The sequence below is a fragment of the Aulonocara sp. 'chitande type north' Nkhata Bay genome, linkage group LG7 (genome assembly GCF_057382095.1).
Source record: "Aulonocara sp. 'chitande type north' Nkhata Bay isolate Kocher_YH1m ecotype deep benthic linkage group LG7, A_spYH_male_GT1.1, whole genome shotgun sequence".
Taxonomy (NCBI): domain Eukaryota; kingdom Metazoa; phylum Chordata; class Actinopteri; order Cichliformes; family Cichlidae; genus Aulonocara; species Aulonocara sp. 'chitande type north' Nkhata Bay.
This window is the reverse complement of record NC_141350.1, coordinates 6,568,090-6,583,827: the sequence shown is the minus strand read 5'-3', so window position 1 is coordinate 6,583,827 and position 15,738 is coordinate 6,568,090. Positions and strand designations below refer to the sequence as shown.

Below are 15,738 nucleotides of genomic sequence, written 5' to 3'. Positions count from 1 at the left end.
CTCAAAAGCACTCCTCCCCTCTACAGACACAGACAGATACACAAATACACACAATACACAGATTCAGACAGTTACAGCAAATGCCAGTTGATCTGTCTTTAAAGAAAAATCATTTCTGTATTTATTTAACATAAAGGCTGAATATAAATATAGAAATAGTCATGTGTCGTATAATACACTTTTGATGGACAATATCCTTGTTTCCAGCAAATAGAACTTTAATTTTTAATTAAACTTTGTACCGCTGACATTTGTGCTTCCTGATTGTGGGAAATGTACTTTATTTTCTCCCTGGAGTGTAATGTTCTTTTTAATAAGAAATGAACACATTGGCCAGGGCTGGTGCATGGTGCCAACATGCAGTGTGTTATTGATTGGTCAGCCGCTATTATGACCCTGAAGTTCTAGACCAGATGGCGGCAAGCTTGGACTCGAGGGTGAAATGAAGCTAATAGTTTGCCTTTGGTCAAGGTTAACCTCTACATCTCTGTGCGCGCGCGCACACACACACACACACACACACACACACACACACACACACACACACACACACCCTGATATAATTACTCCGACATATTACACTAAAACGCAGTGTGTGCAGAATTTATCATGGCTGGTGAAAAATGGCACCAAGTTGGAGAGAAATGAAAGGAAAAAAACAGAAAGGTGTGTTTGAAAGAGCTTGATGTAGGACTGTGTTTGTTTGTTTTGGGGTGTTTTGGGGTGTTTTTTTTGGGGGGGGGGGGGGGGGGGGGCTTACTCATCTTACAACTTGAAGGTGAAGCAAACAAAAAGGTAAGCAGGAAAAAGAGATGAAGTGGAATAGGTGTAGGGAGGAAATAAAGAGAAAGAGAAAATAGATTTTAGAGGATCAAGCATGGAAAGGATGTTTAGGGTTATGTGCAATGGGATCCAGACAGCAAATTGATTATGGAGCAGAAACACTAATCCGCTGTCTGAGCCCCATATCGCTGCCGTAGACAGAGCATTCCCGTAGGACCACAATCCTGCACCCACACACATCTTTCCTGGTCTTGCTCATCAATACAAACCCCTGCCTCTCCCCAAGCCGCTTAACATAGGTACTCCATGCCTGCCAAGATTTGTCCTCCTCTGAATATAAATCTTGCTTCGCTCCCTCCTCCTTCTCCCAACCATTTCTCTGCTGGCTCTAATATGATGCATTGCAAATTTCACTCTTATTCCTTAGCTTTAGTCTGAGCGCCTCCATTCCAGCCCTTGTTCCTGACTTTTAAGTTTTTACATATGTTTGTATATGTGTTTGTCTGGTGTGGATTTAAAGGATACAAAGCTTTTTGAGTGTAATGTTTGTATGAATTCAGATTTGCGAATGGGAACATTATTTGTTGTCATTTATCTAATTTATCTCTTAGACTCTCTTCATGAATAATTTTGGTGGTTTTATATGCTGCATGTGCTCATAGATAAATGCTTAAAGGTGGAAATATCTCATGCTTGCAGCCTTTGACATTTAATGTATCTGTTTTATAAATTTAATTTTACAAGTATTTATTAAATTAAAGCTAATAGGCATTTACCTCCCTTTCATAGCTTATCTATGTACAAACTGGAAGAAAAAGTTTGCAAACCCTGGACAATTAGCAGAATTTCTGCATTGATTACTTCTGCAAAGAACCGTATCTTTTCAGCAGTCGTTTGTCTTGCCTGTTGCAGATTTTCATGAAAAGTGGGAGAGCATAGGGAAAGTGAAAGTATATTCACTTGTGCTGTCTGCATTTCCACCATTCTTGCAACACAAAATGGTTGAAGCAGAATGAATGCACAAAATTACAGTGTTTTCGATTTTGTAGAGATTACTGTAGGTGCTTTTTGTCGTTACCCTTGCCTACCCCATTTCTTTCATGAGAGCTGCAGCTGTTCAGTATTTCCATCATTTGTTGATTTTGTTTCTCTGTGGATTGATAAAAATCCATGTCTTACAGGGTGTTTTGTGGTGGTTTTTTTTCTGTAATGCTTCGTCTATATTACTGCAATTGAGGTTCAAAACAACTAGTCATTTTTAGAGAGTAGTCTTTACCAGTAGCCAGTTTTTCTATTACTTCATTTGTAGGTAGTGCATCTCTACAGTCCACTCTCTCCCAGCTCAGCAAGTAGCTGTTGAAGAAGCTATTAGCACTGAACTTTTTCCAGCTTGCACTGGACTGAGTCCAATAAAGACATGAAAAGTATAGTGGTGTGTTATTAGTTTAGTCAGTTTCTTAGTGTTCAGTTTTGAGTTCCATTTATGATTAATCAGTGAAGATTCCAAAGAGTTCAGAAACTTTCTTGCAACTATGTCTACTTGCCAGTGATCATCATCCACAGTCAAGGAAAAGATGGGGAGAAATGGATTTACTAGTAGATTTTCGGTTCCTGAAAGGCACTTTTAAGTTGTCTCCTGAGGTATTGCTTAAGAGAGAAATGGAAGAAAAGAAAATAAGACATTGACAGAAAAAGATTTTACACTAAGGAATTCTACGCATTTGCATTTGCCTTTCTGTTAGACTTTTTGGAGGCCTATTTTTAGCAAACGCGTAAACAGATTTAACTGCCTTTTGGCTTGTAGGACTGAATGTGTTTTTGAGTGAGTGGGTTTTTGGAGCTCCGCTTGCCAAAAAGAAGTTAGTGGGGCACCGTTCATGGGATTATTTCATTCTGCTCTGTCACATTATCAAGCCTCTAAGCAAGGGCAGAAGTCAGCCTTAATATGACTGTCGCCTGCACATACTTGTGATAGATTTGGCTGATGGATGTTTGCCCTGTTTGGCTTTAGTTTTAACTTAGTTGTGTCAGAGATGTGAATATCTAATGAACACACCTCTATACATAACTTGCTAAAATAGGTTCGGGATAGTAACTGGTCCCAACACTAGGCCTAATGCCTATATTTACTCTGTCAGGTGTGTTTTTGCTACATTTCTTTAATAAAAAACTTACCCAAGCATTTCTGTAAAATTCTGCTTCACACTTTCTAGTGTGACAGTTGTAACTCTAAGTATTTTTGAAAGCTGGCCCATCTTTAAGTTAGGTCCTTTCAGAGAAGGCAGGTTTCTGTTTTCTTTGCTTCCCACAGTGAGCTGTACCTCTGATTTAGCCTGTCATCCTGGCCATATACTACAGTACAAATACAGAATATGAGATGGCTTTAAGAGAGGTATTTTGGGAAAAATCATGCATCAGTGTTGACTTACAATTGTGTCTATATAATAGGTTTAAAAGCTTTTCAAGCCATGAAAAGAATTGTACCCTATTCAAACAAATACATTGAAATCATATCTTAATAACAAAAGTGTTTTAAGTGTGAACTTTAAACATTTGAACTTTGTATTATTACAATGGATATTAATGAACCAGTGGAAATAACCAACGCTTAAAATCATCTATGTGTTAATGTGTCACTTAATCAAATGTAATTAAATTCTGTGTCTATATTATGTGTGAAAATGTCATTCCTACTAAACATGTACTTAGATCTTTGGTAATAAGAATTTTGTTATGTATAGAGGTATATTTAAGACTTTGAAACAAAAGTAATTAATACATAAAGTTGCATTTGCATGGGAAGAAAGTCAGATCCAAGGATAAAGGGCACTGAAAAGCAGCAGAATCCATCAATAATGGACAAAAAGAAGAAATACACACAAATAAGGAAATAGGATTAGGACACTGGAGGCTATAGTTGTCTTTAACTACATCATATTGTTCTGTCATAGCTGCTGATAATTGGGTTTGTTTCTCAGGTCAGTATAGGCAAAGAAAAAAATTTTTTTTAAAACTGATCAAGGCCTGTGAGCTTATGATTCTCATGGTGCAATTACACAAAAAAGGTAAAACTAGCAGGAGAGCACAGCACTTCTAATTCCAGTGTAAAATTCCCCCCATTCGTTGCCTTAATCAGTCACGTCTCTCTGTATCTCAGAAGTCCCTTTGCTTTGCCTTGCTTCACTTACTTTTTTAATGCATTTCGCATAACACACACAGCTGAAAGTAAAGATTCTCTCTCTGGTTCCTTCAGTAATCTTTTTGCTTTTGTCTTACATAAACACAACCATCGTACTGAATAGCTACCATGAATTTACTCTAATGTATCAGTAATGTACTTTCCAATGTTCCATTCTTTATTTAGTCATTTCTGTACATTTTATTTGTTTTGTAATTTTAGATAGTCTCTGTTTATAATAACATCACACTAGATATAAATGAGCTCAGAAAAATATATGAGAACTTAAAAGATTTAAATGGCCAGAGCACGGTGGGGATTATTTTTTTATTTTTTTTACTGGTGTGTGGGACTCTTATGGGGGCCATTATCCTCATTGTGTCGTCGGTGTCTCACAGCGATTTTGGCAGCACATTGTTTGTTGCACCGGTCAGTCATGGACCTCTCGGTTTTTGTAACCTGGCACGTTGCACCACAGCCGTCACAGCTGGACTGAAAATACGAGCATACGATCGTGTTGATTTTTACAACCATTATACTTATATTCCAGTACAGAAGCTGAGAGACATACAAATATACAGAGGGAGATGTTGCAAAACAGGAAACTGTTGTTTAGGAGAATACTGCGGCAGCGTCTTGCTCCTTAATGGTAGATATAAATAGACTGTGAGATGAGGGTGTGTCTGTGACTGAAGTGACCATTCTCTACTGCAACATTCAGATGTAGGGTCAGAATTTGCCATCATAATAATAATAATAATAATAATAATAATAATAATAATAATGATGATGACTGTATTTATATTCCACTTTTGAAAACAAAGCACAAAAACAATACAAATTGCTTTGCAGTTCAAATAAAGTCAATATTAAGTGTACTTATTAAAGCAGACAGACACAGAATCAGCCATACCGACAGACATGCATGCATGGTTGTAAACTCTGGCCAAAAATAAAAAGGAAGAAGTTAAGAAAACGTTAACCTAAAAATTATTGGTCTTTTTGATTTCATTTGGAAAGATAATTTGCAAAGTCATTTATTTTTTAAGAATATATTAGTTAACTAATCGAAAACTGTCAAGAGAGATACAAGATCATTTTTCCTTGGATTTCTGTACAATTTGATTTCTTTGCATTAAAGGTAGTTGCCCCCTGGTGGCTATTAAAAAGAATTCAAGTTTATTGCAAGTTTACTGTTGCTGGGTTAGCTTTAAGCCCAGGAGCTTTTTTATATATATACAGTCTATAGGAATGACAAGGCACAGCAGTAAACATAACTGTATACAGTAAACACAGTATGTCTGTTATTTGATTTGGCAGAAATCTGTCCAGTTTCCTGGTATTTTGGACAGTTTCATGAGCAAAAATTTATATTTTGTTTGACAAAGGAAACACTAAAATACTAAAAGAGACATGTGGTCACCATTTTCAGAGTTTATTTCTATTCTTCTCCTTATTATTATCATTGTTGTTGTTGTGGATTTGTATTATTTTCCTGTTTTATACTCCTTTTTTCTGTGTTTGAGTGTTCTTAAAACACTACATCATCTGTCATTGCACGGTGACTTATCAGGCCCATGGCAGTCAAGTCAAATATCAAAAGAAGGATTTTCTGTTGGAAAATACTTTCAGCGCTGTCATGTCTGTTTTCGCAAAAATACATTCCTACCTGTCTGGACTATTTCGCTTTTTTGACAGGTGGTGTGCAGTCATGATTCTTGCGACTCTAACAGATGATTCAATTAGACAGTTTGTGTTTGCTGACAGAAGTGTGAGAGAGATGGGGGGGGAGAAATCACACTGCCTCACTATGTGAAGGCTGCAGACCACCCAAAATCATGGCATGCATTCACATGAACACACAAATCAAGAAAAGAGGTTGATGTGGAAGCAAAGCGGGTACTTTGGGACACAGCTTATCTGTCTGGGCTGCTTGCCCTTCGCTGGGTCAAATAGATGAGTTGAGTGAAGCAAGAAGGTGTCAGGGGAGCATGGCCGGAGGACACAGGACAGAACCCAGAGATGAAGGCACGGGGGGAGAGAGAGAGAGAGCTGCATTTCCTCTAATGAAAAATTTACATTGCTTTCTATAAAAGGAGCGCCTACTGGTTTTATGCCATGTGTGTTTGTGTGCGCATATCAACATGCCCTCATTTAATAATTAAAAATGTTTTAGCTAGATGCATCTGTATCTGTTTTTTCTGCATGTGTGGTTGTGTGTGTGTGTGTGTGTGTGTGAGGGGTAAGGCTCTGCTCTTTTTTTTTTTTATGGTTTCACCAGATCCCTTCTCCCTCTTGCTCTTTCTCTGCATCTGCCTTGCTTTCTCTCTGCCTTCTTGTCCTCTTTCAGTCTGTCTTTAGGCCATCACCATTCCACAGGGGTGGATCTGAGGCCCCCAATGAATGCAAAGCACACACAAACCTTCCTGACAAATGGATAGACATGCATTTAGATGATAAGAGACTATAAGCATGCATAATTCATGCCACAGGCACAATTTTCCTCCAATTTTTAAGATGTCATTCATTTGTGTTTGAGTGTGTGGGCACATGAATACTGTCAGCATAGCATGACTCACATCCAACAGTTTTTGGGAAGCAAAGGGAGAGAGGTGTATGTGTGCATGTGTGTACATCTGTTACAGGTTAGTCTGTTATGGGAGCTAATGACTCTTTGTTTTTCCTGAATCATTTTTCTTTTATATAAAATTAGTTGATATACCTAGAGGAAAAACACCTCTGATGATGCCCATGTAGTTTGCTTTTGCCTGTGGACACACATTACAATATGGTGGTTCCGGATCAAGTAGGGAAATAGAAACTGTCTAATTGAATCATCTGTTAGAGTCGCAAGAATCATGACTGCACACCACCTGTCAAAAAAGCGAAATAGTCCAGACAGGTAGGAATGTATTTTTGCGAAAACAGACATGACAGCGCTGAAAGTATTTTCCAACAGAAAATCCTTCTTTTGATATTTGACTTGACTGCCATGGGCCTGATAAGTCACCAGATAAGTCTGATCTTACCTCAGGAATTTCACCACAACTCTAGGGCACTTCTGCTGGATATTTGTAGTTTTTCACTGCCTATAGCCCTGTAAGGACCAGAAGCACAGCGTGTTTAGGGGTACTTCTAGTATTGATCTGCTGTGTAGATATACACGAGTGCTCTACAGAGCGCTCTGGGCTCACAGACAACACACAGAGAGCAAAGAGTCTGCTTTAAGTGCTTAGGATTTGTCCAGGATTAATGTCGGATTATTGCTCTGTTTGTGTTGATACTGAGCCTGAAGTGTCCATGAATAAAATATTCTTAATCCATGTATGTAAAATACATCCATCTTCCACTCTCCCCTTTGTTCTGTGTGTGCCAAGGTGTGTTTGTAATCTGATATTGTTCTGACTGCTCTGTGTGCATCTGCTTTTCTTAAAAGATCCTCATCAGCATACTGGTTTGAGAAAAGGAATGGTTGTCAGTTTTGATTTGCTAACATTGGGTAACTGTAAGAAAGAGATATTTAGCAATTTAAGGAGCACCACTGAACTGTTTAAATATTCATATCTGTTAAACTTTGCCTTGAAGCATAAAAGATTGGATTTAACAGAAAGAAATGGTGTGGGAACCTTTGCAATTTTTCTAAAATAATAAAAGTTTTTTGTTTAAAAAAGGCTAGTGTTGTTCTGCAGAGCATCTTTATGAAATTTGAAAGTTAACATCAGTCTAATATGTCTAATAGAAAAACACGTGCATTGACCAAAGCTGTATTATAAGCCAATTGTAAAATACGGTTTGTATTGGTACATTGTGCAAATGAAATTTAGCTGTGGTAGTGTGTAACCAGGCAGAGATGAGATGAGCAGAAGGTGAAGTCTGTAGAGATCTATTTCCACTCTATCAGGGAAGATGTGGAGCGACTACTGAAGAGGAAAAAGGAAAAAGAGGGCGTTGAAAACGGCAGAATTACTGTAAGACTACTGAGCAGGTTGGTTCTAGAGAAGGAAAAGGTGGGAAAAATGAAAGAAAGCATGGCAAATCATATTTCAGAAGGCTCTGTTGCACAAGTCTGCAACAGTAGGTTAGTTCAGTAAACTTCACTGACCTTCGTAGCACAAAGCATTTTTATCTCTTCCAGTGGACCATATTTTGTCGTATCTGCTTCACCAACTACCCTTCCTGATAACCTTGCACTACCTACTGTAGCTCTGTACTGAAGATCAAAATGAGTCACTTACACTAAGGAACCACTTTCAGTTTCTTCAGGTCTCACCTTCCTTTACAGTTGCTGTGGCTGTAAATTGAGCCAGGACATGTCATCTTTATGTCACGTCATAAAGTGTGTTGATGTGTTATTATGTACTTCATTATTTAGGAGTAATGGTAAAATGGTAAATGGCCTGTATTTGTATAGCGCTTTTCTAGTCCCTAAGGACCCCAAAGCGATTTACACAACCTGTCATCCACCCATTCACACACACATTCACACACTGGTGAGTACAGAACAGTGTTTCTATATGCTGCTTTCCCCTTTTTCATAGCCTGCTCCCTCCCACCGCATCCTCTCATTAAATTACTCGTCGAGACATCTAGCTATTTTGTCTGATAATCACATTGTCATAGATGCCACACAAACTCGGGGAAAGACCATGAGGAATTGGTATCAGAAATATTTTTTAAAAAAAAGAAAGAAATCCAATTGTGTTAATGGCAGCTTACTTTCTCCCATGAAACTAGATACTTGAGTGATTGTCTGTCTATTCTGCAGAGTGTGAATCTTGGTGTGTATCTCTGCATGCATGTAATTATTTGAATAGGAGAAAGCAAAAACAACAAAGAAGTAATGAAGGTGATTAACGATGAACATCTGCATATTCTCCTTGTTCGTCCATAACATGCCGCAGTGGTATAGAAATAACCTTCTGTTTTGGATTTTGTTGTTGTTGAGGAATATTTTATTGTCTGGTAGATGTTATAGGGGTTTTTTTTTAAGCTCATGCTTTACAGTACAGTGGTCCCTCGCTATAGCGCAGTTCACTTTTTGCGGCCTCACTGTTTCGCAGATTTAATTATTTTTTTGTGCCATTTTGCATGCTGTTTTTTTTTTGTTTGTTTGTTTGTTTTTTAACAGCGCATCGTGTTCTGCATCCTGATTGGCTGTAGACCATTGTCTGTCAATCTCGTGCCGTGTCTCCTGTCCAATACAGAATGCGTAAAGCTTTTTAAATTTACAAGTGTGAGAAAAGTGTATAAAGTGTGTAGTGAGGGGTTTTACAGCTTTAAAACATCTATAATAATTGTAAAAAAAAAAATGAAGTTGGCTACTTTGCGGATTTCACCTATCACTTGTTACTTTTGGAACATAACTCCCGCAATAAATGAGAGACCAGTGTAGAACGTAATAATAAAACAAATAATAAAGAACCTAGAACCTAGAAGGCAAACTTGAAAGGGATTTTAAATTTTCAACTAGCAAAAAAACAGAAACGCATTAGGTACACCGACCGCCGGTTAAACCATAGGTCATAACCACATGCACATTTGAAACCCTACATTGTAACCTACACCATAACATGATGTGCAGTAGGTCTGGGCTATATCATACCGTTCACGGTAATACTGGTGTAATTTTGGGCAACGATAGGAAAATGACATATCGCGATAGAATATGGGTAAAACGCGCATGCGCAGTGCCTATGTTTACATACGCACATGGCGGCGATGCAGAATGAGAAGAGCGAAAGCGGATCGTTAAATGAAACGGATGAACCAGAATTGGTTTGTAAAAATGCTGCAACTTCAGTGGTGTGGAACTGGTTTAGCTTTCGTCCGTCAGATACACAACAAAGCACTATTTTTGGTAGAGCATGCTAGCGGGCCGTTGTTATTACCATGTTGTTTGTAAAATACGGCACACTTAAAATCAATCCTTTAATTTTTCTGAAAATCGACAGTGCCCCTTATAATCCCGTGTGCCTTATGTATGAATTCTGGTTGTGTTTACTGACCTCGAAACAATTTTATGTTGTACACGGCGCTCGAAAATCTGTCAAATGTTTTAGTGCGACTTTGCTGAGCTACAAAGCCGCGCCGCTTGATGGATTGTCGGAGCATTACGGCTATATCGTAGGCAGGCGCCTCGCGGAGTGATACGTACTGTGCTTCAACATATTACCGTATTGTGTGTGTATAACCTCTTTTTAAGTTTTGTGAATCTTATACATGGTTATGCTGAGGATATGTCGGCCAATTTCAGCTGGAAATGCCTTTTGGTTAAACTGTCAGCAAGGAATTTGCATTTCCACTGTTATATTTTTATATAACTTTAATGCACATAAAAAACAGCTGCTTGTTTAAGTGAAAATACATTGATGGGGGGATGTAAAGTATTTTATCTAGTGTCAATTATATCGTCAGTTATATCATTATCGCAAATTTTCAAATGTATATCGTGATAAATATTTTTGGTCATATCGCCCTGCTCTAATGTGCAGCTCACTAGAAATGTAAATACATGTCACATTTATACAGCGCACATCAACTGTGATAGCCTCAATATAAGGACTCACAGATGTTGCCAAATTCCTGGAAGGACATTAATGAAATTACCAGAATAGAGTGAGAGAAAGTACAAAGAAGTACCTATAAAGAAAAAAAGGAGCACAACAAAGGGTGGGGATTGAGGAAGGAGCAAAGTCCCACCATTTTATGTGTTTTATGTCTGAGACACAGTAATTAACAGATAATGCACCACACATGCTGGCAACAGCATCAGCCACTTGCACAAGTTACTGTATGTCATAGGCTCCTGGAGATTCACTACACAAGTCTAAATCAATAATAAGGCTTAGGTATAACCTAAACACTAAGTGCGCTTGTGTGAACGTCCCAATTTTCACTGCAGTGTATTTAATAAACATGTCACACGATGCGCGATTACCTCATTAATTAGCATTTGCCATATGGGAACTAAATGGCATTACTTTACTGTGGACAACATAAAAGTTATTGGAATCACTAAAATCATTGTGTTTATTTCTGTAGTGACTGGGAATTTTACAAAGGGGGGAAAAAAGTAGTCCCAGCTGATGGGCAGACGATTGGCTACACATTAATATCACCCCAACTGGTCACAGCAGATGGCCCCGCCCCTCCCTGAGCCTGGAGGTTTCTTCCTGTTAAAAGGGAGTTTTTCCTTCCTACTGTCGCCAAAGCGCTTGCTCAAATGATTGTTGGGTTTTTCTCTTTATGTATTATTACCTTACAATATAAAAATTATTGTAAGGTAGAATACAAAAATACAAAATTCAGTACATCCAGGCTTTCTTTGCATTAGCTGGCTTGACGAAATGTAAAACTCCAGCTTCAGCTGCGAGTCCCGCCTACTACAACCACAGATGTTATCAGATAATGATGATAAAATAGGGATTAAAAATCACTACAAATCATGAAACATAAAAATAAATACAATAATGCAAGATTGTTACAAGTAAGCACAAAGAGTGTTAAAATAAACATTTTAATTCAAGTTAATTATTTTAACAATGCAAGCGCTGTGGGTACTGATGAGTATTTCTAACGTGAAGCTCAGAAACTTTAAAATCAATCCCTTTACTAGAGCCATCTCTGTGTCTCTTCCACAACACAACTTTGTTCTATTTTCCTCCACTCACCCCCCAACCAGTCAGGGCAGGGCCACCCCTTCCTGAGCCTGGTTCTGCTGCAGGTTTCTTCGTGTTAAAAGGGAGTTTTGGGGTTTTTTTTCCTTTCCACTGTTGCCAAAGCGGTTGCTCATAGAGGGTCATCTGATTGTTGTTCTTTTTTTCTGTTTTCTTTGTATTTATTGTAGGGGCTTCACCTTACAATATAAAAGGCAACTGTTGTTGTCTTGTGCTATATGTGCTATATAAATAAAATGGAATTAAATCAAAGGTGGCTCTCCCATACTCTTATAAAAGAGATGTGAAAATCACTTTAGTTTGTTGGAAAATGACAGTGAAATTGATTGTATTGATTGAACAGATATTCTTGGTGTGAATTCTGTTCTGCAATTCCAGCAGTGCAAAAGTGGCTTAACGGCAGATTAGAATCAATTATAACAACATTTATGTATTTTCTGCATCACCAAACACGAACATTCCCATGACAGTGCGATGCACAGTTTGCACTGTGGTTTTAGGTAGTCATTGCTTAACAACTTAGACATATAAAATCTGTTCCCCAGCAGAGAATCTATAACACACTTTAAACATTTATTGATCCATCTATGCTGTAAATAAAAGAGTCAGTAAAAGCTGTCACTCCCAGTCAATTTTAAATCAAAACTCTGAACACATAACCCGAACAGGTTATGTGTTCAGTATAAGTTACTGCAGTGATTTAGCCAGGTAAAAAGAGAGCCACTTTTGTGACACAGAAATCTCAGAAAACTTTAAGATCGACACGGCTCGCTAAGCCATTAATCTCACTTTATAGTATACCCCTCTGGACTATAAGGGTTTTGGAAATGTCAGTGAGACTGAGAAATTGACCAGCCAGATAATAATTAGTGGATTGGGCATGTAGCATATTCAGTCTAGTAGTGCTTGGGAGTTTTGTTTGCTCAAGAAAATAAAATGATTTGGCCTTGGGAAGGCAGAATTGACATACTGTACAGGAAATGGATTAGGCAATTAGAGTTCCTCTTCTCCTGTCTTGTTCTTGTCAAAAAACCTTTCCCATTTACAAATAGGAAAAATAGGCTCTTTGTAATCTATTTTCTTATTCTCTCATGCACACACACACACACACACACACACACACACACACACAGTCCCTGTTTGAGGGTTCTGTCCACAAGGCAGATTGTCATATTGGATCTGATAAGACTTGGCCATGCACCCTTTTGTGCATGCAGTGCTCATGCACACACAGTAAAATCTCTCGAAAGGTGTCACACTCTGTATAAACATTCATTATTCATTCTAGAAGCCACACAAACAACACTCAGACACACACACACTCACGTGGATGAGGTAATTAGGGAAGAGACGAAAAGAATGAGGAAACCATCTCTTCACTCTTCACTCTTTCACGCACAGAAGCCTTCCTCGTGCTGTCTGACCCATGTCCACTTTAATCAGAAACACATGTACACATGCGTATCACATCGCGTTACTCTTCGGGTGAAATTACAGGTCTGATTTCAGCTTGGTGAAGATGTAGCAGGGCAACAGCAGCAGGCTCAGCCAAGGGGCTATGAATCAGTGGCTTATCAAACGCTGGCTCTAGGTATGAACTGTCATCGCAGAAAGTGCAGTAACCCATACTCTCACACTTCTGGAAAACATCTCCCTTCCACATTTGGACATAGGAAACAATGTCACATCACACACAAGGCACTGTGCCTCTTCCAGTCCCCACTTTACCCCTCTGATCAGTTATTCTGGCAGTGAGAGGAAGTAGGAGTGTGCGACAGTTGGCATGTTTAATTCAGCAGCCTCACGACAAGCCCTGTCACCATGTAGATTTATAGTATTGGGTAGAGAAGAATGAGGAGATGCTTTGGATTTAACTACCTCAGGATTCTAATGGGAGATTTAGCATGCACTTTACAAAATCACCTTAATCCAGCATTATTCTCTGAGGGGAGGGATGTGAACGAAAAATTAATAGCTTTTTCTGAAGTCAGCCCCATTTGCCCATCCTCATTTCCCCTTCAAACGATTTGTTCATAACTGCTTTTTTGTAGGTAATTAACACGCAGGGTTTTTTTTTATGAATGTTGTTTATCATATAGAGAGTTGTGCATGTAAAGCAGACATTAACATTTTTATTCACCTGTGATTACAGATAAAGGTCTAGCTTTCAAAAACAAATAAATAAATAAAGTTAAATAAAAAAGGAAATTGCTTCCCGTTTGCTGATGATGAAGTATGCAATAACAGCATGTGACCTTCAAAAGGCAGAATTTTATGACTGATGTTTTACAGGATGCATTAGTACACATAAAGTTTTTATAAGTCAGGGGACACTGGGGAGACTTTAAGCCCCAACACTTTGTATTTCACTGTGTGGAATTTCTGCATCTAACCGTGTTGCAGGAGTAAAAACAAAAGAATTGTGTCCAGGCTAGTCTTAATTTGTTAAGCACCATCTTTAAAGCTCGATGTTAATCTTAGGCATCGTTGCACCAGGTTTGCATTTGAAATTTGAGCTTTAAAGTCAGTTATGTGGTAGAGATCACAACTGTTAATCTTTTTGTTTGTTGCAAGCGAAAGATCTTCTTGCTGCACTCTGAGGAAGTCCTTTAATTCCACAGTGTGTTTAACATTCAGTGGAGGAAAAAAAAAGCGGGGAGGGCCGCATGAGGCATATGAGACTTTTATCTGGCAAGATGAGCGTTGTGACAGTCTGAAGCCCAGGTTTTCTGGGCTGTCTGTCTGGGTGTCCTTCACAGTGAGGGCTTGGATGCAGGGGAGGGGGAGTTTTGAAGCGACAGAAGGCTCTGCCTAATAGCCAGTCTGTTCTCCAACTCTGGCCATGTATCTCGGTCTCATAGACACACAATTTTTTTTTTTCTCCATTGCTTTTTCTGTCCATTTGTGTCCATGACATCATTTCGTATATGAAGGAAGAGATTGCAGCCACTATGATTGCTGCAAATCTAGTGTAAAGAGGATTTAATTTTCAAAATCTCTCCAGATTCCAGGATAGCTCATTGGGGCACCTGAGCTCTCCACTTATTAAGGAGGCGTCAACATTCTGCTGTTAAAGAATGGGGTTGTTTAAAAAGAGGCAACAGAGGGCAGCCGTGCCAGCCTGCCAAATGTGTGGGCGCTGCTTTGACTAGTCAGTCTTCATAATGGCTGTCTGCCTCTGGGACAGAGCCAGCTCACTGGTCATATAACAGACTGTATAAATGAGGCAACCAAGACCTCCCTTCAGAAACCCTGGCTCAATCTTACTGTAGTTCCTTTGCAGTCAGGAACACAGGGTGGAATCTGACATAGGATATAATAAAGGACAGAGATTGGACCAGGAAACATAACAGCTATGCTGGAGTCAGAAGCACTAGGGAGAAGAAATGCAAGAAGTTTTAAGTAAAAAGGAGAGTATGTATATTGTAACCTGTCACTATTCATTACCTGTAAGGTGATGCTGCCTTCTTGAGAAACAGATAAAAGCTTATCTCTTCAGTGTGTTTTTCTCTCCTATTTTCACTCCTGTGAGCTTTAGATTCAAACTTCAAAGGTACTACTGGAATTTCGATTTAAACCAAAGTCTGCATTTAAAATTTGCATACATGTTGATTCCAGAAGTTGCACAACTGTTAGGCTCGCCCATCAGTTAGTCCAGAGCCATGCTGCCAGTGCAGTGGTGCTCTTGCAGGATTGTTTCTTTCACAGTGAAACAGCAAACAGCAGTGTTTGCATTTTATCACAAGACTGTAGGTTAGATCACAGTGAGCAATTTATGATAAGTACCCTTACAGTTTAGAAATGGAACCTAGTTTTTTGGTGTTATAAAAATGAATACCGGCATATTTGTAATAATGTAGAAGTGTAGAAAATGGCAAAGTATAATGTCCTCAAGATCAACCCACATCCAGTACAGTTGTCCTCGTATACCGCTCCCTTTGTTAGACATTGGAGAACCATTACGGTGATTCTGTTATCTACTTTTGCGCTCCTCTAAGGGATCTTTTTAATGCCATTCATTGCCATTTAATTTGTGACCAAGGGTATAATGGTTGTAGAAAATTGAAAGGAAAAAGCAGGGAGCGATGGATGAGGCATACA

The 15,738-nt window shown here is 38.7% G+C and overlaps 1 protein-coding gene across 2 annotated transcripts in view; it reads left to right on the top strand.

Annotated features, from left to right (window-relative positions):
* trim44 (tripartite motif containing 44) overlaps positions 1 to 15,738 on the top strand; it is a 42,823-nt gene that overhangs the window by 15,782 nt on the left and 11,303 nt on the right. The window lies entirely within an intron of this gene.